Here is a 23918-nt window from a genome sequence, read left to right as displayed (position 1 = left end):
GTTGCTAGCTTTACTTTATTTACTATCTTGTTTGCTATATCAAAAACACAAAAAAATTAGTTACTTGCATTTAGTTTACTTTTGTTATCATGTCTAGCTCTGTACCTATTACTTCTTCACCTGATGAATTAGTTTTTACTTTTAAACAAGGGGATGAGGAAAGTTTTAAAGATGCTTGGTCCAGGATTTTTACTTCTTATCGTAAAACTGAACCTCAAATGACTCTAAGTTTGCTCCTTAGTAATTTTTATTTTGGTCTTATGATTCGCTATAGATATGCCTTGGATGCTCTAGTGGGAGGAGATTTCCTTCATTGTAATGGGGATCAAGCTTTTAATGCCATAAAGAAGTTGGTTGCATCACATGATTCAGCTAATAACTTTGATTCAGCCCTTATTAGCATTTATAATAGATTAAACACTCTTGAGACAAGTGCATCTCGCTTAAATGAAAATTATGGATATATTCGTAACCGTCTTGATCAAGTTTTAGTGAACTCTGAACCTTCATTGTGGGATCCTACTATTAAAATTGTCATAGGTGACCAAACTCTTCATGCTAATTGTGATATTATGACTGAATTTTGCCTAATGCCTAAGAGTATTCATAAATCTTTGAAACTTTGGGAATTCGCTGAAGGGGAGAAGGAATAACTCTTATTGATAACTCTGTTATAATTCCTAAAGGGATAGCTGCGGGTGTGCATACAACCATTCTTGGGAGAACAATATCCATTGATTATCTTGTCATTGAATGCGCAGGAACAGGACAAATCACACTCGGAAGATCCTCGTCGAAACTATTGGGAGCAAGTCATAGACATGAGAGAAGGCACCCTAAAATTCACCTCTACACCCGGGGGTAGCCATATATTCCCTAAGCCAAAGAGTAAGAAAAAGGACAAGAAAGGTAAGGGTAAAGCCCAAGGTAATGTCGATGCTTCATCTCTCGATAATACTTGATATACACTTTCTGCGCCTAGCTGAAAGGCGTTAAAGAAAAGCGCTTATGGGAGACAACCCATGTTTTTACTACAGTATTTTTGTTTTATATTTGAGTCTTGGAAGTTGTTTACTACTGTAGCAACCTCTCCTTATCTTAGTTTTATGTTTTGTTGTGCCAAGTAAAGTCTTTGATAGTAAAGTAAATACTAGATTTGGATTACTCGCGCAGAAACAGATTTCTTTGCTGTCACGAATCTGGGTCTAATTCTCTGTAGGTAACTCAGAAAATTAAGCCAATTTACGTGAGTGATCCTCAGATATGTACGCAACTTTCATTCAATTTGGGCATTATCATTTGAGCAAGTCTGGTGCCTCAATAAAATCCATCTTTACGGACTGTTCTGTTTTGACAGTTTCTGCCTTTTATTTCGCATTGCCTCTTTTGCTATGTTGGATGAATTTCTTTGATCCATTAATGTCCAGTAGCTTTATGCAATGTCCAGAAGTGTTAAGAATGATTGTGTCACCTCTGAACATGTTAATTTTTATTGTCCACTAACCCTCTAATGAGTTGTTTCGAGTTTGGTGTGGAGGAAGTTTTCAAGGATCAAGAGAGGAGTATGATACAATATGATCAAGGAGAGTGAAAGCTCTAAGCTTGGGGATGCCCCGGTGGTTCACCCCTGCATATTCTAAGAAGAATCAAGCGTCTAAGCTTGGGGATGCCCAAGGCATCCCCTTCTTCATCGACAACATTATCGGGTTCCTCCCACGAAACTATATTTTTATTCGGCCACATCTTATGTGCTTTGCTTGGAGCGTCGGTTTGTTTTTGTTTTTTGTTTTGTTTGAATAAAATGGATCCTAGCATTCATTTTATGGGAGAGAGACACGCTCCGCTGTAGCATATGGACAAGTATGTCCTTAGGCTTTACTCATAGTATTCATGGCGAAGTTTCTTCTTCGTTAAATTGTTATATGGTTGGAATTGGAAAATGCTACATGTAGTAATTCTAAATTGTCTTGGATAATTTGATACTTGGCAATTGTTGTGCTCATGTTTAAGCTCTTGCATCATATACTTTGCACCCATTAATGAAGAAATACTTAGAGCTTGCTAATTTGGTTTGCATATTTGGTTTCTCTAGAGTCTAGATAATATCTAGTATTGAGTTTTGAACAACAAGGAAGACGGTGTAGAGTCTTCTAATGTTTACAATATGTCTTTTATGTGAGTTTTGCTGCACCGTTCATCCTTGTGTTTGTTTCAAATAACCTTGCTAGCCTAAATCTTGTATCGAGAGGGAATACTTCTCATGCATCCAAAATCCTTGAGCCAACCACTATGCCATTTGTGTCCACCATACCTACCTACTACATGGTATTTCTCCGCCATTCCAAAGTAAATTTCTTGAGTGCTACCTTTAAAATTCCATCATTCACCTTTGCAATATATAGCTCATGGGACAAATAGCTTAAAAACTATTGTGGTATTGAATATGTACTTATGCACTTTATCTCTTATTAAGTTGCTTGTTGTGCGATAACCATGTTTTCTGGGGACGCCATCAACTATTCTTTGTTGAATATCATGTGAGTTGCTATGCATGTCCGCCTTGTCTGAAGTAAGAGAGATCTACCACTTTAATGGTTGGAGCATGCATATTGTTAGAGAAGAACATTGTGCCGCTAACTAAAGCCATGATTCATGGTGGAAGTTTCAGTTTTGGACATATATCCTCAATCTCATATGAGAATAATAATTGTTGCCACATGCTTATGCATTAAAGAGGAGTCCATTATCTCGTTGTCCATGTTGTCCCGGTATGGATGTCTAAGTTGAGAATAATCAAAAGCGAGAAATCCAAAATGCGAGCTTTCTCCTTAGACCTTTGTACAAGCGGCATGGAGGTACCCCATTGTGACACTTGGTTAAAACATGTGTATTGCGATGATCCGGTAGTCCAAGCTAATTAGGACAAGGTGCGGGCACTATTAGTATACTATGCATGAGGCTTGCAACTTGTAAGATATAATTTACATAACTCATATGCTTTATTACTACCGTTGACAAAATTGTTTCATGTTTTCAAAATAAAAGCTCTAGCACAAATATAGCAATCGATGCTTTCCTCTTTGAAGGACCATTCTTTTTTACTTTTATGTTGAGTCAGTTCACCTATCTCTCTCCACCTCAAGAAGCAAACACTTGTGTGAACTGTGCATTGATTCCTACATACTTGCATATTGCACTTGTTATATTACTCTATGTTGACAAGTATCCATGAGATATACATGTTACAAGTTGAAAGCAACCGCTGAAACTTAATATTCCTTTGTGTTGTTTCAATACCTTTACTTTGATTTATTGCTTTGCGAGTTAACTCTTATGCAAGACTTATTGATGCTTGTCTTGAAGTACTATTCATGAAAAGTCTTTGCTTTATGATTCACTTGTTTACTCATATCATTACCATTGTTTTGATCGCTGCATTCATTACATATGTTTACAAATAGTATGATCAAGGTTATGATGGCATGTCACTTCGAAATTATCTTTGTTATCGTTTTACTCGCTCGGGACGAAGCGTAACTAAGCTTAGGGATGCTGATACGTCTCCGACGTATCGATAATTTCTTATGTTCCATGCCACATTATTGATGATATCTACATGTTTTATGCACACTTTATGTCATATTCGTGCATTTTCCGGAACTAACCTATTAACAAGATGCCGAAGAGCCGATTCTGTCGTTTTCGCTGTTTTTGGTTTCAGAAATCCTAGTAACGAAATATTCTCGGAATTGGACGAAATCAACGCCCGGGGTCCTATTTTGCCACGAAGCTTCCGGAAGACCGAAGGAGAGTCGAAGTGGGGCCACGAGGTGGCGACACACCGAGGGCGGCGCGGCCCGAGGCCCCGGCCGCGCAGGCTCGTGGTGTGGGCCCCTCGTGCCGCCTCTTTACCTGCCCTTCCGCCTACAAATAGCCTCCGTCGCGAAACCCCGCGCACCGAGAGCCACGATACGGAAAACCTTACCGAGACGCCGCCGCCGCCAATCCCATCTCGGGGGATTCCGGAGATCTCCTCCGGCACCCTGCCGGAGAGGGGATTCATCTCCCGGAGGACTCTTCACCGCCATGGTCGCCTCCGGAGTGATGAGTGAGTAGTTCACCCCTGGACTATGGGTCCATAGCAGTAGCTAGATGGTTGTCTTCTCCTCATTGTGCTTCATTGTTGGATCTTGTGAGCTGCCTAACATGATCAAGATCATCTATCTGTAATGCTATATGTTGTGTTTGTCGGGATCCGATGGATAGAGAATACTATGTTATGTTAATTATCAAGTTATTACCTATGTGTTGTTTATGATCTTGCATGCTCTCCGTTATTAGTAGAGGCTCTAGCCAAGTTTTTACTCTTAACTCCAAGAGGGAGTATTTATGCTCGATAGTGGGTTCATGCCTCCATTAAATGCAGGACGAGTGACAGAAAGTTCTAAGGTTGTGGATGTGCTGTTGCCACTAGGGATAAAACATTGATGCTATGTCTAAGGATGTAGTTATTGATTACATTACGCACCATACTTAATGCAATTGCCTGTTGTTTCGCAACTTAATACTGGAAGGGGTTCGGATGATAACCTGAAGGTGGACTTTTTAGGCATAGATGCATGCTGGATGGCGGTCTATGTACTTTGTCGTAATGCCCAATTAAATCTCACTATATTTATCATGACATGTATGTGCATTGTTATGCCCTCTCTATTTGTCAATTGCCCGACTGTAATTTGTTCACCCAACATGCTTTTATCTTATGCGAGAGACACCTCTAGTGAGCTGTGGACCCCGGTCCATTCTTTTATACTTGAAATACAAATCTGCTTGCAATACTTGTTCTTTACTGTTTTCTTGCAAACAATCATCTTCCACACAATACGGTTAATCCTTTGTTACAGACAAGCCGGTGAGATTGACAACCTCACTGTTTCGTTGGGGCAAAGTACTTTGGTTGTGTTGTGCGGGTTCCACGTTGGCGCCGGAATCTACGGTGTTGCGCCGCACTACATCCCGCCGCCATCAACCTTCAACGTGCTTCTTGACTCCTACTGGTTCGATTAAACCTTGGTTTCTTACAGAGGGAAACTTGCTGCTGTGCGCATCACACCTTCCTCTTGGGGTTCCCAACGGACGTGTCAACTACACGCATCACCCATCCGGTCCAAACCGGATGCTGGGCCGGGCGATGACCGGGTGGGGCTTCCCGAGCCCCAGAACTGCTTCCGGTTGGCATCAGCAGGTGATCCGGTCTAGACCGGCGGGATCCGGTCTGCCGCCCGGTCAACCGGGCCTGTGACCGGCTGGTCCGGCCTGGGGCCCGGTTGGACCGGGTCATGGGCCGGATGGACCTCCTTCCCTCCTTCTTCTCTTCTTTCCTTCTTCTTCCTTGAACCATGTGGCTTCTCTCTCCTCGGCTCCTTGACGCTCCCTTCGGGTCCTTGACGAGATTGGTACCTAGTGACATATAGACATAGGTATGAGGTAGCAATCCGTCCAAGGTTATGTCGAGTTCGAGTGTAGAAAGGAGTGAATTCACCTTATCATGTATGACTTTGGCCCGAGCTCGTGTCCTTGGGCCACGAGGAGGGCTTGTCGGTCTTGAGGAGGAGGTGTCCAAAATCCACCCCGCATCACCAAGTAATATCGTCCTCCACGTCCTCATGAAGAGTTACCTCGGAAAGTTTGACCCAAAGAGAGATGTATTGGCGGATATGTTGTATGGTGAAAACCACGTCCAATTTAATCTTGGAGATCCAACCATGATTGGACATGGCCTTGTTGACCTTCCAATTCTTTCTAGCGGAGATCTTGTATATGAGAGGGGTGATGTCGATGGACTTTATGCCATTTAGCCATGGCGGCTTCCAAAAAGGAGTCTTCTCCCCATTGCCCACCGCAATGGTAGTGGAGGCGTAGAAAAGGTCCATGTCCGTGTCATTGCAAGGGTTGCCAAGCCCTACCCAAATTTTGGACGGCTCTTTCCATTCCGTCCAAGGCCACCGCAACCGAAGGGCCCGGGAGAAGAACTCGGCGTTAAGAACCCAAGGCCACCAAGCTTTTTGGGTCGACACACGATATCCCAATTGACCTTACATTGCCCACCGGAGACCTTATCGGTGCCCGCCCACAAAAAGGCTCTTTCCAATTTCTTCATATTGACCATAGAGCCATTAGGGACATTGAGAGATGTGAAGTGGTAGATAGCTTGAGAGGAAAGGACGGATTTGACAACAGCGGTGCGTCCCGCGAAGTTAACAAGTTTTCCATTCCAAGTGGGGATTTTCCGGGACGCTTTGTCCTCAAGAGATTGGAAGTCCGCTCTACGGAGACTCCAAATGGAGAGGGGTAACCCAAGATACTTCAACGGGAACGAAGCCCTAAGAACCGGGATGCCATGAAGGATGTCGTCAAGGTCAATATTGTGGCAACAAATAGGCACAACGGAGCTCTTGTTAAAGTTGGTGCATAGACCCGTAACTTCGCCGAAGGCATGAAGGATGGCGGTGAGGTTTTGCACATCATGCTTAGAAGGCGCAATGAAGATTGACGCATCCTCGGCATATAGAGAGGTCCTCAAAATGGTGGACCGTCTAGCAAGCTTGTGAAGCAACCCATGAGCGGAGGCAAGCTCGAGGATTTGGGTGATGGGGTCAATAGCAAGGACGAAAAGTAGCGGGGACAAAGGGTCCCCTTGACGTAGCCCCCGGCCATGCTTGATTGGTCGGCTGGCCACCCCATTAAGGAGGACCCGCGATGAGGCGGTGACAAGCAAGGCGACCACCCAATTCCGGAAGCGTGGGAGGAAGCCCTGTTTTGGAGGAGATCAATAATGTAGTCCCAACGCACGGAGTCGAATGCCTTCCGGATGTCTAGCTTGTAGAGAAGGGCCGGTGTTTTCCTTTTGTGGAGCCTCGTAGCAAGATTCTTGACGTAGAGAAAGTTGTCATGAATGCTTATTTTCTTGATGAAAGCACTTTGCGCCTTGGAGACAAGGTTATCCATATTCGGTGCAAGCCTTAGGGGGAGCATTTTGGCGATGATCTTGGCAATGCCATGAATGAGGCTAATACGCTGGAAGTCGGAAATCTGCTCCGCCCCATCCTTCTTGGGCAATCGGGCAATGTTAGCGGAGTTCAACCAATGTAAGTTTGCCGCATGTAGGTCCCCAAAGAGATGGATAGCTCGCATAACGTCGTGGCGGATAATATCCCAACAAAGCTTGTAGAAGGCACCTGTGAAACCGTCCGGACCGGGGGCTTTGTCACCCGGAAGAAGATTGACGGCATGCTTAACCTCTTCTTCCGTGAAGGGGTCATCGAGAGACGCCAAATCCGGGAACTCAAAGTGAAGACCGGCCCAATTGAAGTCCTTGTGGCGATTTTGCCCCCTACCCATGACATCTCCAAAATGATCGGAGATGACCTTCTCCTTGTGGTTGTGGTCGGTAATCCACCCATTGTTGTGCTTAAGGCATTGAATATGGTTCTTCCTTCTCCGCCCATTAACCTTCCTATGGAAGAATTTGGTATTTGCATCACCCACTCGAATGTTGGTGATCCTCGAGCATTGCCTCTTACGAGCCCGCTCGATAACCGCAAGGCTCACAACCTTTCTCTTGAGCTCGGCCCTCAAAGCCCTCTCCTCATAAGAGAGGGACCTCAACTCTTGCGCCATGTCCAAATGAAGAATGATAAGGACGGCGGCATGGTGCAACACCTTGTTAGAAGAGAAAAGGGACCGGCTCCAAGAACATAGATGCTTTCCGGTTTGTTGGAGCTTATGGAAAAGGATTTGGCAAGGTTCCACATGAGGGGAAGGAGCCGTCCAAGCTTTTGAGACCTCGTCCTTAAAACCGGGGACCCGCAACCCGACCTCAAGTTTTCTCCGTCCTTCACCACTGGAGAGTGAGGGTGTGAAAAGGGAGTGAGAGTGAGAGGGCGATGAGATGATTTATGGCGCACCTTCTCAATGCATGTTGGCTTCTCCTCTCTTTTTCCCACGCGTGCAAGCCATTTCCCACCTTGCGCTCGCCAGCTCCTGCCCCGCCGAGAACACCCAAATCAAGCGTGCCTTCAGAGCCAACTTTTGGACCGTTTTAGAAACTATCTAATGCAGGAACGCCTGAAGTCCGTGGCACAACAAACATGTCAAACTTGTAAAACATGGGGGAAATGGACTTGCAAGCAACCAAACTGACCCATGGTGTATGCACAGGCAAGAACTACGAAGCTACGCACGTGGTCGATACGCGGCCACTGTTTTCGCCTGCGTGCTGTGACTGATGAGACCGACTCTTTCCCGTACAATTATCAGCGCTAGCTTCTCCTGTAATATACCTGTAGCCTTAATTTCTACGCGCGCTCCTTTGCAATGTAAAATAGCTTCCAGTTTCAGTTTCTGACGGGGCTGCAATTAATGGACGACAGAGACACCGAGTTACTCCCAGCGATAGGAACTGCTCCTAATTAGCACGTTAATTAGAGTGAAAGATAGTACATTGTCCATCTCCCGTGTTATATTGTGATCCAAATTCATATACTAAAGGGAGGCTAACTTCAGACTCCGCTACGCTTCGCCCCATCGGTACGAATCGTTGGCACCGCCCATATATACATCTTGTAAGCCGCTGGCTAGGGTTTATCAGATTATAAGATAACCCACAACGTTTGTAAACACTCCCCGATATAGTGAAGTTTTTCTGGCTAGCGCCCGTGGTTTTTGCCCCTTCTGTGTTGGAAGGGGTTTTCCACGTTAAATCTTGTGTCTCCGCTGCATTTACCTTTATCGTTCTTTGTTATTTGCTTGTCGCTTTTATAACAAGTGGTATCACAGCCCGTATTTCAATCTAGGGTTTTGCGACATGTCTTCCTTGAAGTTCGATCTACCGCAGCTGGATTATACCACGAGATTTTCTCTGTGGCAAGTGAATATGAGGGCGATCCTTACCCAAACTTCTGATCTGGATGAAGCTCTTGATGGATTTGGCAAGAAAGATGCCAAGACCTAGACCGACGATGAAAAGAGGAAAGACCATAAGGCTTTTTCATTAATTCAGCTTCATCTATCCAACAATATCTTGCAGGAAGTGTTGGCTGAGAAATCCGCAGCGGCGCTGTGGTTAAAACTGGAATCAATCTGCATATCCAAAGATCTAACTAGTAAGATGCACGTGAAGATGAAGTTGTTCTCGCACAAGCTGCAAGAAGGTGCGTCAATGATGAATCACCTATCGATCTTTAGAGAGATTGTTTCTGATTTGCTATCCATGGAGGTAAAATATGATGATGAGGATCTCGCTCTTATACTGTTAGTCTCGTTGCCTAATTCTTTTGCGAATTTTCGAGACACCTTGTTATAGATCCGTGATGAACTAACCCTTGCCGAAGTTTATGAGGCCCTCCAGCAGAGGGAAAAGATGAAATCTATGGTGCATGCAAAGGATTCGTCGTCTAAGGCAGAAGCACTGCAGGTCCGAGAACAGAAACAACAACTACAACAGAGATAACAGCAAGACCGACAGAGGTCGCTCAAAGTCCAAGGGACGAGATGGTAAGTTCTGCAAGTATTGTAAGAAAAATACCCACAGTATTGATGATTGCTGGAAGTTGCAGAACAAAGAGAAAAGAAATGGTACTTACCAACCGAAAAACAAATCGAGGGTGATGGTAAGACTGTCGTTGTTTCCGAGTGATAATTCGATGGCGATTGCCTAGTTGTGTTTGCTGGTTGTGTTTCGGTAATGATGAGTGGATCTTTGATTCTCGCATGTTCGTTTCATATTTGTTGTAACAAAGACTGGTTCAGTTCTTATGAGTTTGTGCAGAGTGGAGATGTTGTGCGTATGGGAGATAACAACCCACGTGAGATCGTGGGCATTGGCTCCGTTCAGATCAAGATGCATGATGGCATGGCACACACTTTGACAGATGTGAGACACATACCTGGCATGGCCATAAATCTGATCTCTCTCAGTACCCTTGATGTTGATGGGTACAAACACTCCGGTTCTCGCGGAGTTCTGAAGGTATCAAAAGGTTCTCTCGTTCACATGATTGGTGATATGAATTCTGCAAAATTATATGTTCTTAGATGTAGCACTCTGTCTGGTATTGCTGTTGCTGTTATTCCTGATGAACCTGGTAAAACTATTCTGTGGCATATATATGCGTCTTGGACATATGAGTGAACATGGCATGGCATAATTGCACAGGAGAGACCTGCTAGATGGCTGCAATTTGAGTAAGTTTGAGTTCTGTGAGCACTGCATTTTTGGTAAGCATAAAAGAGTTAAATTCAAAGCTTCTGTTCATACCACTAAAGGGATTCTAGATTATGTGCATGCTGATGTGTGGCAAGACTTCTCTTGGGGGTGCAAATTACATGCTTACTGTCATAGATGATTACTCCAGAAAAGTGTGGCCTTTCTTTCTGAAACATAAATCGGATGTGTTTGATGCTTTTAGAAAGTGGAAAGTTATGGTAGAGAAGCAAACAGAAAAGAAAGTTAAATTGCTTCGTACTAACAATGGCATGGAGTTTTGTTCTACTGTTTTCAAAGATTATTGCAGCGATGAAGGCATTGTCAGGCACCACACCATCCCATATACTCCTCAGCAGAATGGTGTGGCAGAGACAATGAACAGAACCATCATCTCCAAGGCTCGCTGCATGTTGTCCAATGCTGGTATGCATGGACGTTTTTGGGCTGAAGCAGCCTCCACCGCTTATTACTTGATAAACAGGTCACCTTGCATTCCGCTTGATAAGAAAACTTTTATTGAGGTATGGTCTGGTTCATCTGCTAATAATTCACAGTTGAGAGTTTACGGTTGCACTTATTATGCTCATGTTGATAATGGAAAGCTAGAGCCTAGGGCTGTTAAGTGTGTGTTTCTTGGTTATGGTTCAGGAGTTAAGGCATACAAGTTATGGAATCCTGAAACTAAGAAAGTTTTGCATAGTAGGAATGTAGTCTTTAATGAGGCTATCATGTTTTATAAAAGTTCATCTACGGATGTTACCGATGCTTGTTGATTTTTCGATAATTCTGATGATGAACAACAGAGGATTAGCATGCAGGTGGAGCACGTGGAGGAGAAAGAAAATGATGTTGCTGAAAATGATAACATTGTTGTTCAGCACTCACCACCTGTTTTGCAGCAAACAAATAGTTCAATTGATGCTGATAGACTGAGGCGTAACAAAGGTCCACGTCCTCGTTTAATTGAAGAATGTAATCTTGTTCATCATGCTTTGAGTTGTGCTGAACATGTGGAGCATGATACTGAACTTGCTACATATACTGAGGCCGTTGCATCCGTTGACCGTGTGAAGTGGATTTCTGCTATGTAAGAGGAGATGCAATCGCTTGACAAAAATGGCACATGGGATGTTGTGCCCTTGCCTGAACAAAAGAAGGTTGTCCGCTGTAAGTGGATATTTAAAAGAAAGGAAGGTTTTCTCCTAATGAGCCTCCGAGGTTTAAGGCAAGGTTAGCAAAAGGTTTCAACCAAATTCCAGGTATTGATTATAATGATGTATTCTCTCCGGTTGTGAAGCATAGTTCCATTCGTGCATTGTTTGGTATTGTGGCTATGCATGATCTTGAGCTTGAGCAGCTAGATGTAAAGACTGCTTTTCTGCATGGTGAGCTTGAGGAGGAGATATACATGGACCAACCTGAAGGTTTTGTTGTGCCTGGTAAGGAGGATCTTGTTTGCAAGCTAAAGAGGCCCCTTTATGGTTTGAAACAGTCTCCAAGACAGTGGTATAAAAGGTTTGATTCATTTATGATTGCACATAAGTTTAAGAGATCTCAGTATGATAGTTGTGTTTATATCAAGTTTGTTAATGGATCACCAATATACTTGTTGTTATATGTTGATATGTTGATTGCTGCCAAGAGCAAGAAAGAGATCACTACTTTAAAGTCACAATTAAGTAGTGAGTTTGAGATGAAGGATCTTGGTGCTGCTAAGAAAATACTAGGTATGGAAATTACAAGAGATAGAAAATCTAGCGTGTTATTTCTTACTCAGCAAAATTACATTCAGAAAGTTCTTCATCGTTTTAATATGCATGATGAAAAGTCTGTTAGTACACCTATTGCTCCTCACTTTAAATTGTCAGCATTGCAATGTCCTAGTACTGATGGAGATATTGAGTACATGTCACGAGTTCCATATTCTAGTGCTGTTGGTTCCTTGATGTATGCCATGGTCTGTTCTCGCCCTAATTTGTCATATGCTATGAGTTTGGTCAGTCGATATATGGCTAATCCTGGTAAAGAACATTGGAAAGCTGTTCAGTGGATTTTTAGGTACCTTCGTGGCACATCTAAAGCTTGCTTGAAGTTTGGCAAGACCGGTGAGGGACTCGTAGGCTATGTGGATTCAGATTTTGCTGCCGATTTGGATAAGATCAGATCCCTCACAGGTTATGTGTTCACTGTTGGTGGATGTGCTGTGAGTTGGAAGGCAACGTTACAACCTGTTATTGCCCAATCTACGACCGAAGCAGAATACATAGCAATTAATGAAGCTTGCAAAGAGTATGTTTGGTTGAAAGGTTTGTATGTTGAGTTTTGTGGAGATGATTCTTGCATTAACTTGTTTTCTGACAGTCAAAGTGCAATATACCTTACGAAATATCAAATGTTCCATGAGAGGACAAAGCACATTGATATCAAGTACCATTATGTGCGCGACATTGTTGCTCAAGGTAAACCGAAGGTATGCAAGATAAGTACTCAGGATAATCCTGCTGATATGATGACAAAGCCAGTTCTTCTTTCCAAGTTTGAGCTTTGCTCGAGCTTAGTTGGTATAACTGTTTAGCCCAAGTGGTTGTTGGCGCCAGCAAGTGTTTTTCTTTGTTGTTAAGGAGATTGTTGAAGTTCATGCTACAAGATGGAATTTGTCTCAAGGTGAAGTTTGTTATATTGTGATCCAAATTCATATACTAAAGGGTGGCTAAATTCTGACGAGCGGAGCGAGGCCCATCACCGGTAGGCTTGGGCCGAAAGCTTAGCGTAGCTCAAGATTTTTTCGTAGGATTTAGGGAAGTTGCTGTCCTGAAAACAGATTCTGTGCTGTTACCATAAAAATTCGTAAAAAGATCCAGAGAGGAATTTCGAGCTTTCATTTTTTATGCATATGCCCCAGGTAATTATCTAACTTTCGTTAGTTGAACATTTTTCGAGATGAGCAACAGAGGATTTTCGGAAAAATCGATCTTTACCTGCTGTTCTGTGTTGACAGATTTCTGCACTATTTGCATTTGCTCTTAAATCTATTTCTTTTTTAGTTCTTTTGATCAAAGAGCTTCTTGAAGAGTTTCTAAAGTAACTAATGCTTTAATATAATCTTGATATATGTTATCACTGAGCCCAAGTGGATTTGTTTATTTTGATTGTACTAATGCTGGTAATAGAGAATTGTGTGAAGTTTTGTATGAAGCAAGTTTTCAAGTGTAGGGAGAGAAGAATGATGTGATGAGATCAAGTATGGACAATATCTCAAGATTGGAGGTGCCCCTGCACCCCAAGAAATATTCAATAGGTACAAGCATCAAAGCTTGAGGATTCCCAAGGCATCCCCTCTTCATCAACAAAACAACAGTCCATCTTTCTATGAGCTATATTTTTATTGCTTCATACGCTGTATGTTGTTCTTGGAGCTTCTTTATTTTTGGTTTTGTTTTTTGTTTTGTTTTTCTAGTAGCATATGTTGGATCACGGCACATTTGTTTTGGAGAAAGACCCGCTCCGTTTTAATTGCATAGAACGCTCTAGTTTTCGCTGTTATTATTGTGCGAGTGTTCTAGTTTTCTAGTACTGCGTTTAGCTCTTGTTCTTTCACTCAAAGTTTGTTCAGAGCTCGTTAGTATTATTTATTTGTTTATGATTAGCTCTCTGGTCCATATTTTATTTCATCTCTGAGAGCTATTTCAAATAAGTTGATTGGTGTTGGATACGAGTAAAAATACAATAAACACTTCCAGGAAATTCCTAATCACCCTCCCTCTGCATGGATCTGGAAAAGCAGATGCATTTCTAAGCATATATTTTTTGCATGGCTTATCCTGCATAACAGGATTAATACAAAGGATATGCTTATCCGGCGACACTGGAATGTCAACTCTGATCAAACTTGTGTGCTTTGCCCTGGAAGACACTATGAGGATTGGAGACACTTATTTTTCAATTGCATGTTCAGCTCCAGAGTTTGGCATTACTTACAGATCCCTTGGAAACCTGGAGAGAATACTGAAGTAATGATTGCTGCAAAGAAGGGATTCAATGGCCCCTGTTTCTCTGAAGTAGTCATTTTAGCTTGATGGTGCATTTGGAAACAGAGAAATGATTGGATCTTCAAAGGGTTAAAGCCATCCTTTAGAGGCTGGAAGGATAGTTTTTGTTATGAAGTTTCCCTTCTTAAGCATAGGGTGAAGCCTTCCAATGTTGATTCCTTATCAGCCTGGATCTCCTCTCTGCCTTAGTTATTCCTTTTTTGTCTTTTGTCTTTTTATCTTCATGTAAATAATCTTCTGTACAGTTTGCTTTTGGGGTTTTAATAAAGGATGCTGTGGGGGTCTCCCCTGCTGTCAAAGGTTTCAAAAAAAAGTTTCATGCCTATAGTGATCCAAAAGGAAGCTTGTCTAGACTGTGGCATGTCATGTTGGATGCTATTCTTGTCATATGCGTAGTATTTGTTGTTGTATCATGACTTGTCTCAAATGGCTGAGAGTGCATAATGTGTCATTGAAACAATCATGTGTTGTTTCCATCATAAAAGCATAATATTGTGGTATTCTCCTTTGATGCTTTATTGGGTTGACTTGGCACATGCTTATACCAGGTTATGACTATAACCAGTCAACTAAAGCCTCTATGATCATTTAGTGACTTGCAATATCACTTTATCCTTTGATTGATAATGTTTTGTCGCTATGCATGATTATGGCCATTACTGCTCTCTTAGTTGGCCGCTCCTAGTCTTTTGCTAGCTTTTGCCTATACTGAGTATGAACTCTACTCGTGCATCCAACCACCACAAAAACCAAAGTTTACCAATTGTGTCCACCATATCTAACTAGTAGCATTATTGCTATTCCAAGTAATTCATCATGTTTTTATTTACCTTCCAAATTAAACTTTGGCACGAGAAAATTAGTCAGTAAAGCTCTCACGAACTTGATGGCACATTTACTTTCTTGCACTTAATAAACTTGATCATTGTGACTATCTTATGAACTTTATATGTTGCAAATTGCAAGTTGGGAGTTAATATAACCATGCTTTCATGGGGAACACTTTCGACATTGCACTTACATTTAGTTGATGTCATGTTCTTTTGTTTATGATTGCCTAGTGGTGCGAAATAAAATGGAAACTTGTAAGTCGTATATGAGTTAGAGAAACGCCTAGGCCGCTAATCTAAGCCATGCATCATTCATGGTGGAAATTTACAGCTAAACCATAGTGAACACTCTATGAAGCATTTGCAATAAAAGGCTATACCCATAGTAAATAAATTTTTTGCTGAGATGCTCATTGTTTGTTTGTCTTGTCATTTTGGCATGGGATTGCTCCTACAAGAGTACCTCCATGTCATCGGGCAAGAGGTACCCCGTTGGCAGTTCTCAATGATACATGTATACTTACAATGACAAGAACTTATTTGGGACCTAAGTTGAGTAGCATGAGGTTTAGGTACTCACATTAACTTTAACCATTCAAGATGCTTATGATAGGGGAAATGAGAGCTCAAAGCTAATAAGTACCATACTTTTTGGAAGGTTTATAAAACTTGTTTATTTTTCTTACTCTGCAAAGAGTCTCTCTTTTACTTTTATGTTGAGTCTTCATCTTCTACTTTATGCACCAATTAAGAGAGCATAGTTGTCATTCTTAGTTCAATGTGCATAGCACCAAAATTATTATTGATTGATTGTGACTATTGCTTGTTCTCAAATTACTTGTATCTAGTCAACCTTTGAACTTTAAAGGTGTCCTAGCATTTATGTTTTGCTACTCCATAAAGGACATGTTGAGTACCACTTTTTTATGTTTACTATATGCTCATAAACAAACAGTTGCTTTCAGTGCACTATTATTCATGATCCTTTCTTTGAGTTACTTCTCATGTTACAACATAGTTGGTAAGTTCTATTGAATTATATCTATCATGCCTATGTTTAGAGTACTTAGATCCTAGCTCACAATGCTTTACATGCTTGATCAAGATTGTGTTGGCTGCATGGCACCTCAAAAATTATTTTGTGATCACTTACCTACTCGAGGATGAGCAGGAGTTAAGCTTGGGGATGCTTGATACGTCTCAAATGTATCTATATTTTTTGATGCTCCATGCTTGTTTTACACCAATTCATATATGTTTTGTTCATACTTCGTTGCACTTTTATACATTTTATGGTACTAACCTATTAACAAGATGCCACAGTGCCAGTTCCCTGTTTTCTGTTGTTTTTGTATTTCAGAAAAGTTGTACAGGAATTATTCTCGGAATTGGGCAAAACAAAAGCCAAAGTTAATATTTTTCCGTAATGAAGACAGAGTCCAGAGGGGAGTCGAAGGGGGCAGCAGGGCGCCCACACCTGCCCTAGGTGCGGCCTGGCCCTGGCTCGTGCCTAGGGGTGGTGTGGGCCACCCTGGCCTCCACCAACATCGCCCCTTCGCCTATTTATTCACGATCTTGGGAAAACCCTGGATACCCGGGCCTCCATCCACGAAAAGTTCCATCGCGGCTGCCATTGCAGTACCCATCTCGGGGGGTTCTGAAGCTCTTCCCGGCACCCTGCCGGAGGGGGAGATCATCACCGGAGGCCTCTACATTGCCATGCCCGCCTCCGAAGTGATGCGTGAGTAGTTCATCCCTGGACTACGGGTCCATAGCAGTAGCTAGATGGTGGTCTTCTCCAATTTGTGCCTCATGTTTAGATCTTGTGAGCTTCCTATCATGATCAAGATCATCTTTATGTGATGCTACATGTTGTGTTTGCTGGAATCCGATGAATATTGAATGCTATGTTGAGATCGATTATATTCATGTCATATGTTATTTGTGATGTTGCATGCTCTCTGTTGCTAGTAGATACTCTGTATAAGTAAATTCTTGTGACTCTAAGAGGGAGTATTTATGCTCGATAGTAGGTTCATGCCTCTAGTTTTCTGGAAGAGTGACAATAACTTCTAAGATTGTAGATGTGCTGCTGCTACTAGGGAGAAAACAACAATGTTTTGTCTAAGGATAATTCTATTGTTTACTTTACACACATTGCTTGATGCGATAATCTGTTGCTTGCAACTTAATACTGGAAGAGGTTCGGACGATAATCGGAAGGTGGATTATTAGTCATAGACGCAATTGAATTATGGTCTATGTATTATGTTGTAATGCCCAACGAATCTCAGAGTAATCATCTTGTCATGTATGGTCTTTATTCTATCAATTGCCCAACTATAATTTGTTCACCCAACATGTTATTTATCTTTATGGAGAGACACCTCTAGTCAACTGTGGACCCCGGTCCTTTCTTTTACACTGATAAAATCATCATGTTCTATTTACTTACTACAAGCACTATTCTCTTTAATTCCACTGCAAACAAACATCTCTTTCCACACTATACATTTAATCTTTTGTGTTCAGCAAAATCAGTGAGATTGACAACCTCACTGTAAGTTGGGGCAAAGTATTTTGGTTGTGTTGTGTGCAGGTTCCATGTTGTTGCTGACGCCTGTAGTGCGCCCTGCCACAAGTCAGCTAGAAACACCTTCAGAAGTCACGTCTTTCTGCTACTGGTCGATTAAACCTTGGTTTCTTACTGAGGGAAAACTTGCTACTGTGCTCATCATACCTTCCTCTTGGGGTTCCCCAACGGTGTGCAATCTGCGCTCATCAAGCTCTTTTTCTGGCACCGTTTCCGGGGAGTAATCAAGACACTCCATGAAGCCCATCAGCCGCCATCAAATCTTTTTCTGGCACCGTTGCTGGGGAGAAAGAGGATTTCTGCAAGGGGAGTCTCTCACCTCCAATCTCTTTACTTCATTATTGTTTTGCTTAGTTTATTTTACTTTATCTTGTTTGCTTCATTATATCAAAAACACACAAAAATAATAGTTTCTTTTATAGTCGTTATTTTTGTTGCTCTGTTTTAATCTTGCTAAAATGGGTACTCCTGAGAACAGTAAGTAGTGTGATTTTACTAGCACAAACAACAATTATTTTATTTGTACACTTATTGCTCCACCTGCTCCTGAAGCAACTTTCTATGAAATTAAACCTGCTTTGTTAAATATTGTTATGAAAGAGCAATTTTCTGGTGTTAGTTCTGATGATGCCGGTTCTCACCTTAATAGTTTTGTTGAACTTTGTGAGATGCAAAAGTATAAGGATGTAGATGGTGACATTATAAAACTGAAATTGTTTCCTTTCTCTTTGAGAGGGAGAGCTAAAGATTGGTTGCTATCTTTACCTAGAAATAGTATTGATTCTTGGGTTAAATGCAAAGATGCTTTTATTGGAAAATATTATCCTCCTACTAAGATTATATCTTTGAGCAGTGACATAATGAAATTTAGACAATTTGATAATGAACATGTTTCTCAAGATTGGGAAAGGATGAAATCTTTGGTAAAGAATTGTCCCACTCATGTACTGACTACTTGGATGATCATATCCAAACTTTTTATGTAGGACTAAGTTTTTCTTCGAGAAACCTTCTGGATTCAGCTGCTGGAGGTATCTTTATGTCCATTACTTTGGGGGGGGTGCAACAAAACTACTTGATGATATGACGATAAATTATTCTAAATAGCACACTGAGAGAGCTCCACAGGGTAAGAAGGTAAATTCTGTTGAAGGAACCTCCTCCTTGAGTGATAAGATTGATACTATTATGTCTATGCTTGTTAATTTTAAAGCTCATGTTGATCCAAATAATATTCCGTTAGCTTCTTTGGTTGCTCAAGAAGAGCATGTTGATGTGAACTTCATTAAAAGCAATAATTTCAACAACAATGCTTATAGGAATAATTTTGGTAGCAACAATTATAGGCCATATCCTTCTAATAATGGTAAGGTTTATGGCAATTCTTATGGTAATTCCTACAACGATAATATAAGTGCACCCTCTAATCTTGAAGTCATGCTTAAGGACTTTATTAGTAAACAAACTGCTTTTAATATAGCTGTTGAGGAAAAGTTTGGTAAAATTGATGTTCTTGCTTCCAAAGTTGATAGCCTTGCTCATGATGTTGAATTTCTTAAATTGAAGGTTATGCCTCATGATGTTAAAGAAAGTAAAACTTTGAATTCCATTCAAGTTTGAATTGATGAAAATGTTAGGATGTTGGCGGAATTGCATGCTAGGTGGGAAAGAGAGGATGAAATTGCTAGAAATAATTATTTGACTAAAGTTTGTACCATCACCACCACCAGTAGTAATGAAGTCTCCAATTCTAGCAAGCCTCCTACTATTAACGGTAACATAATTGGTGTAGAAAAAGTCCCCACTCCTTCTACAAAATTGCCTAAAACCACTGGAACTGTTTCTGATAAATGTGCTGAAATTTTTCGGAGTATGAGAGACAATAGTCCTTTTACCTTTGAAAAAATGACTTTGATTTTGATGATTGCAATATCTATGAAGTAATTAAGTTCTTATAAAATATTACTAAAAGTCCTAATGCTAGTGCTATAAATATGACTTTTACTAAACATATTACAAATGCTCTCATGCAAATTCGAGAAGAGAAATTAAAACGTGAAGCTTCTCTTCCTAGAAATTTCGAAGATGGCTGGGAGCCCATCATTAAGATGAAAGTATATGGCTCTGATTGCAATGCTTTATGTGATCTTGGTGCAAGCATTTTTGTTATGCTTAGAAAGATCTATGATATGCTTGATTTTCCACTGTTGGAACAATGTTATTTAGATGTTCATCTTGTTGATATTGCTACAAAGAAACCATTGGGAGATTTAATAATGTTCTTATTATGGTTTATTATAACTTTGTCTCCGTTGATTTTGTTGTTTTGGATATTGAATGCAATGATTCTTGTCTAATTATTTTGTGAAGACCGTTTCTTAGAACTGTTGGTGCTGCTATTGATATGAGAGATGGGATTATTAAATATCAATTCCCACGCAAGAAAGGTATGGAACACTTCCCTAGAAAAACAAATAAGTCACCTTATGATTCTATTATTAGGACAAGTTATGGTGTTGATGCTTCTTCACTTGATAATACTTGATGCTAGCTCTTTTTCTGCGCCTAGCAGAAAGGCGTTAAAGATAAGCACTCTTGGGAGATAACCCATGTTTTGTTTCTGTAATTTTACTGTTGTTGAGTCTTGGAAGTTATTACCTCTGTAATAACCTCTCCTTATCATTTTTGTATCGTTTTTGTGCCAACAATAGCCTCTAATAGGAACAAAGTAAGATTTTGGGAAGTTGTTGTCCTGAAACAGCACTACAAGAAAAGTTCTGATAGACAACGTCTCAAAATCGTCCGCTAAGGGGTATTTTTCGTCGCCTAATTTCGAGATGTAAAGAATAGGACCGGGGTCCACGGTTCACTAGCGGTGTCTCTCCCATAAGATAGCGAGATGTTGGGTGAACAAATTACAGTTGGGCAATTGACAAATAAAGAAGGCATAACAATGCACATACATATATCATGATGAGTACTATGAGATTTAATCGGGGCATTACGACAAAGTACATAGACCGCTATCCGGCATGCATCTATGCCTAAAAGTCCACCTTCGAGGTTATCATCCGAACCCCTTCCGGTATTAAGTTGTAAACAACAGACAATTGCATTAAGTATGGTGCGTAATGTAATCAACACAAATATCCTTAGACAAAGCATCGATGTTTTATCCCTAGTGGCAACAGCACATCCACAACCTTAGAACTTTATGTCCTGTGTCCCAGATTTAATGGAGGCATGAACCCACTATCGAGCATAAATACTCCCTCTTGGAGTCACAAGTATCAACTTGGCCAGAGCCTCTACTAGCAACGGAGAGCATGCAAGAACATAAATAACATATATGATAGATTGATAATCAACTTGACATAGTATTCAATATTCATCGGATCCCAACAAACACAACATGAAGGATTACAAATAGATGATCTTGATCATGATAGGCAGCTCACAAGATCTAACATGATAGCACAATGAGGAGAAGACGACCATCTAGCTACTGCTATGGACCCATAGTCCGAGGGTGAACTACTCACACATCGATCCGGAGCGATCATGGCGATGAAGAGACCTCGGGAGATGATTCCCCTCTCCGGCGGGGTGCGGAGCGATCTCTGAATCCCCCGAGATGGGATTGGCGGCGGCGGCGTCTACGGAAGGTTTTCCGTATCGTGGCTCTCGGTGCTGGGGGTTTCGCGACGGAGGCTTTAAGTAGGCGGAAGGGCAGGTCGAGAGGCGCCACGAGGGCCCCACACACAGGGCCGCGCGGCCACGGCCTGGGCCGCGCCGCCTGTTGTGGCGGCGCCTCGTGGCCCCACTTCGTAACTCCTCTCGGTCTTACGGAAGCTTCGTGCAAAAATAGGACCACTGGGCGTTGATTTCGTCCAATTCAGAGAATATTTCCTTACTAGGATTTACGAAACCAAAAACAGCGAGAAAACGACAAGCTGGCTCTTCGGCATCTCGTCAATAGGTTAGTGCCGGAAAATGCATAAATATGACATATAATGTGTATAAAACATGTGAGTATCATCATAAAAGTAGCATGGAACATAAGAAATTATAGATACGTTTGGGACGTATCAAGCATCCCCAAGCTTAGTTCCTACTCGCCCTCGAGTAGGTAAACGATAACAAAGATAATTTACGAAGTGACATGCTATCATAATCTTGATCATACTATTGTAAAGCATATGAGATGAATGCAGCGATTCGAAGCAATGATGAAGATAATGAGTAAACTAATGAATCATATAGCAAAGACTTTTCATGAATAATACTTTCAAGACAAGCATCAATAAGACTTGCATAAGAGTTACTCATAAAGCAATAAATTCAAAGTAAAAGCATTGAAGCAACACAAAGGAAGATAAAGTTTCAGCGGTTGCTTTCAACTTCAACATGTATATCTCATGGATAATTGTCAACACAAAGCAATATAACAAGTGCAATAAGTAAACATGTAAGAATCAATGCACACGGTTGATACAAGTGTTTGCTTCTAAGATAGAAAGAATAGGCAAAGCTGACTCAACAATAAAGTAGAAGATAGGCCCTTCGCGAGAGGAAGCATTGATTACTATATTTGTGCTAGAGCTTTTCATTTTGAAAACAAGAAACAATTTTGTCAACGGTAGTAATAAAGCATATGAGTTATGTATAAGACATCTTATAAGTTGCAAGCCTCATGCATAGTATACTAATAGTGCTCGCACCTTGTCCTAATTAGCTTGGGTTAACACGGATTATCATTGCATAGCATATGTTTCAACCAAGTGTCACAAAGGAGTACCTCTATGCGCTTTGTACAAAGGTCTAAGGAGAAAGCTCGCATTGGATTTCTCGCTTTTGATTATTCTCAACTTAGACATCCATACGGGACAACATAGACAACAGATAATGGACTCCTCTTTAATGCATAAGCATTCAACAACAGATTAATATTCTCATAAGAGATTGAGGATTAGCTGTCCACCTTGAAACTTCCACCATGAATCATGGCTTTAGTTAGCGGCCCAATGTTCTTCTCTAACGGTATGCATACTCAAACCATTTGATTGTGAAAACCGCCCTTACTTCAGACAAGACGAACATGCATAGCAACTCACATGATATTCAACAAAGGTAAAAGAGTTGATGGCGTCCCAGAAAACATGGTTACCGCTCAACAAGCAACTTACTAAGAAATAAGACACATAAGTACATATTCTTCACCACGATAGTTTTTAAGCTATTTTGTCCCATGAGCTATATATTGCAAAGGTAAAGAATAGAAATTTTAAAGGTAGCACTCAAGTAATGTACTTTGGAATGGCGGAGAAATACCATGTGGTAGGTAGGTATGGTGGACACAAATGGCATGGTTATTGGCTCAAGGATTTGGATGCACGAGAAGAATTCCTCTCAATACAAGGCTAGGCTAGCAAGGTTGTTTGAAGCAAACTCAAGTATAAAAGGTGCAGCAAAGCTCACATATGAACATATTGTAACTATTATAAGACTTTACATTGTCTCCTTGTTGTTCAAACACCTCAACCGAGAAAATATCTAGACTCTAGAGATCAATCATGCAAACCAAATTTTAACAAGCTCTATGTAGTTATTCATTAATGAGTACAAGGTACATGATGCAAGAGCTTAAACAAGATCTATATGAGCACAACAATTGCCAAGTATCACATTATTCAAGACATTAAACCATTTACCACATGCGGCATTTTCAGTTTCCAACCATATAACAATGAATGAAATAGTTCAAATTTCGCAATGAACATTAAAGATAAAGCTAAGAACATATGTGTTCATACGAAACAGCGGAGCGTGTCTCTCTCCCAAACAAAGAATGCTAGGATCCGATTTATTCAAACAAAAACAAAAATAAAAACAAGCAGACGCTCCAAGTAAAGCACATAAGATGTGACGGAATAAAAATATAGTTTCACTAGAGGAACATGATAAGTTGTCGATGAAGAAGGATGCCTTGGGCATCCCCAAGCTAAACGCTTGAGTCTTCTTAAAATATGCGGGGATGAACCACGGGGCATCCCCAAGCTTTGACTTTTCACTCTTCTTGATCATATTGTATCATCCTCCTCTCTTGACCCTTGAAAACTTCCTCCACACCAAACTCGAAACAAACTCATTAGAGGATTCAGTGCATAATTCATATATTC

This window comes from Lolium rigidum, chromosome 7, assembly GCF_022539505.1.
Source record: "Lolium rigidum isolate FL_2022 chromosome 7, APGP_CSIRO_Lrig_0.1, whole genome shotgun sequence".
In the NCBI taxonomy this organism is placed as follows: domain Eukaryota; kingdom Viridiplantae; phylum Streptophyta; class Magnoliopsida; order Poales; family Poaceae; genus Lolium; species Lolium rigidum.
The sequence above is the reverse complement of the archived record's forward strand: the minus strand, read 5'-3'. Positions refer to the sequence as shown.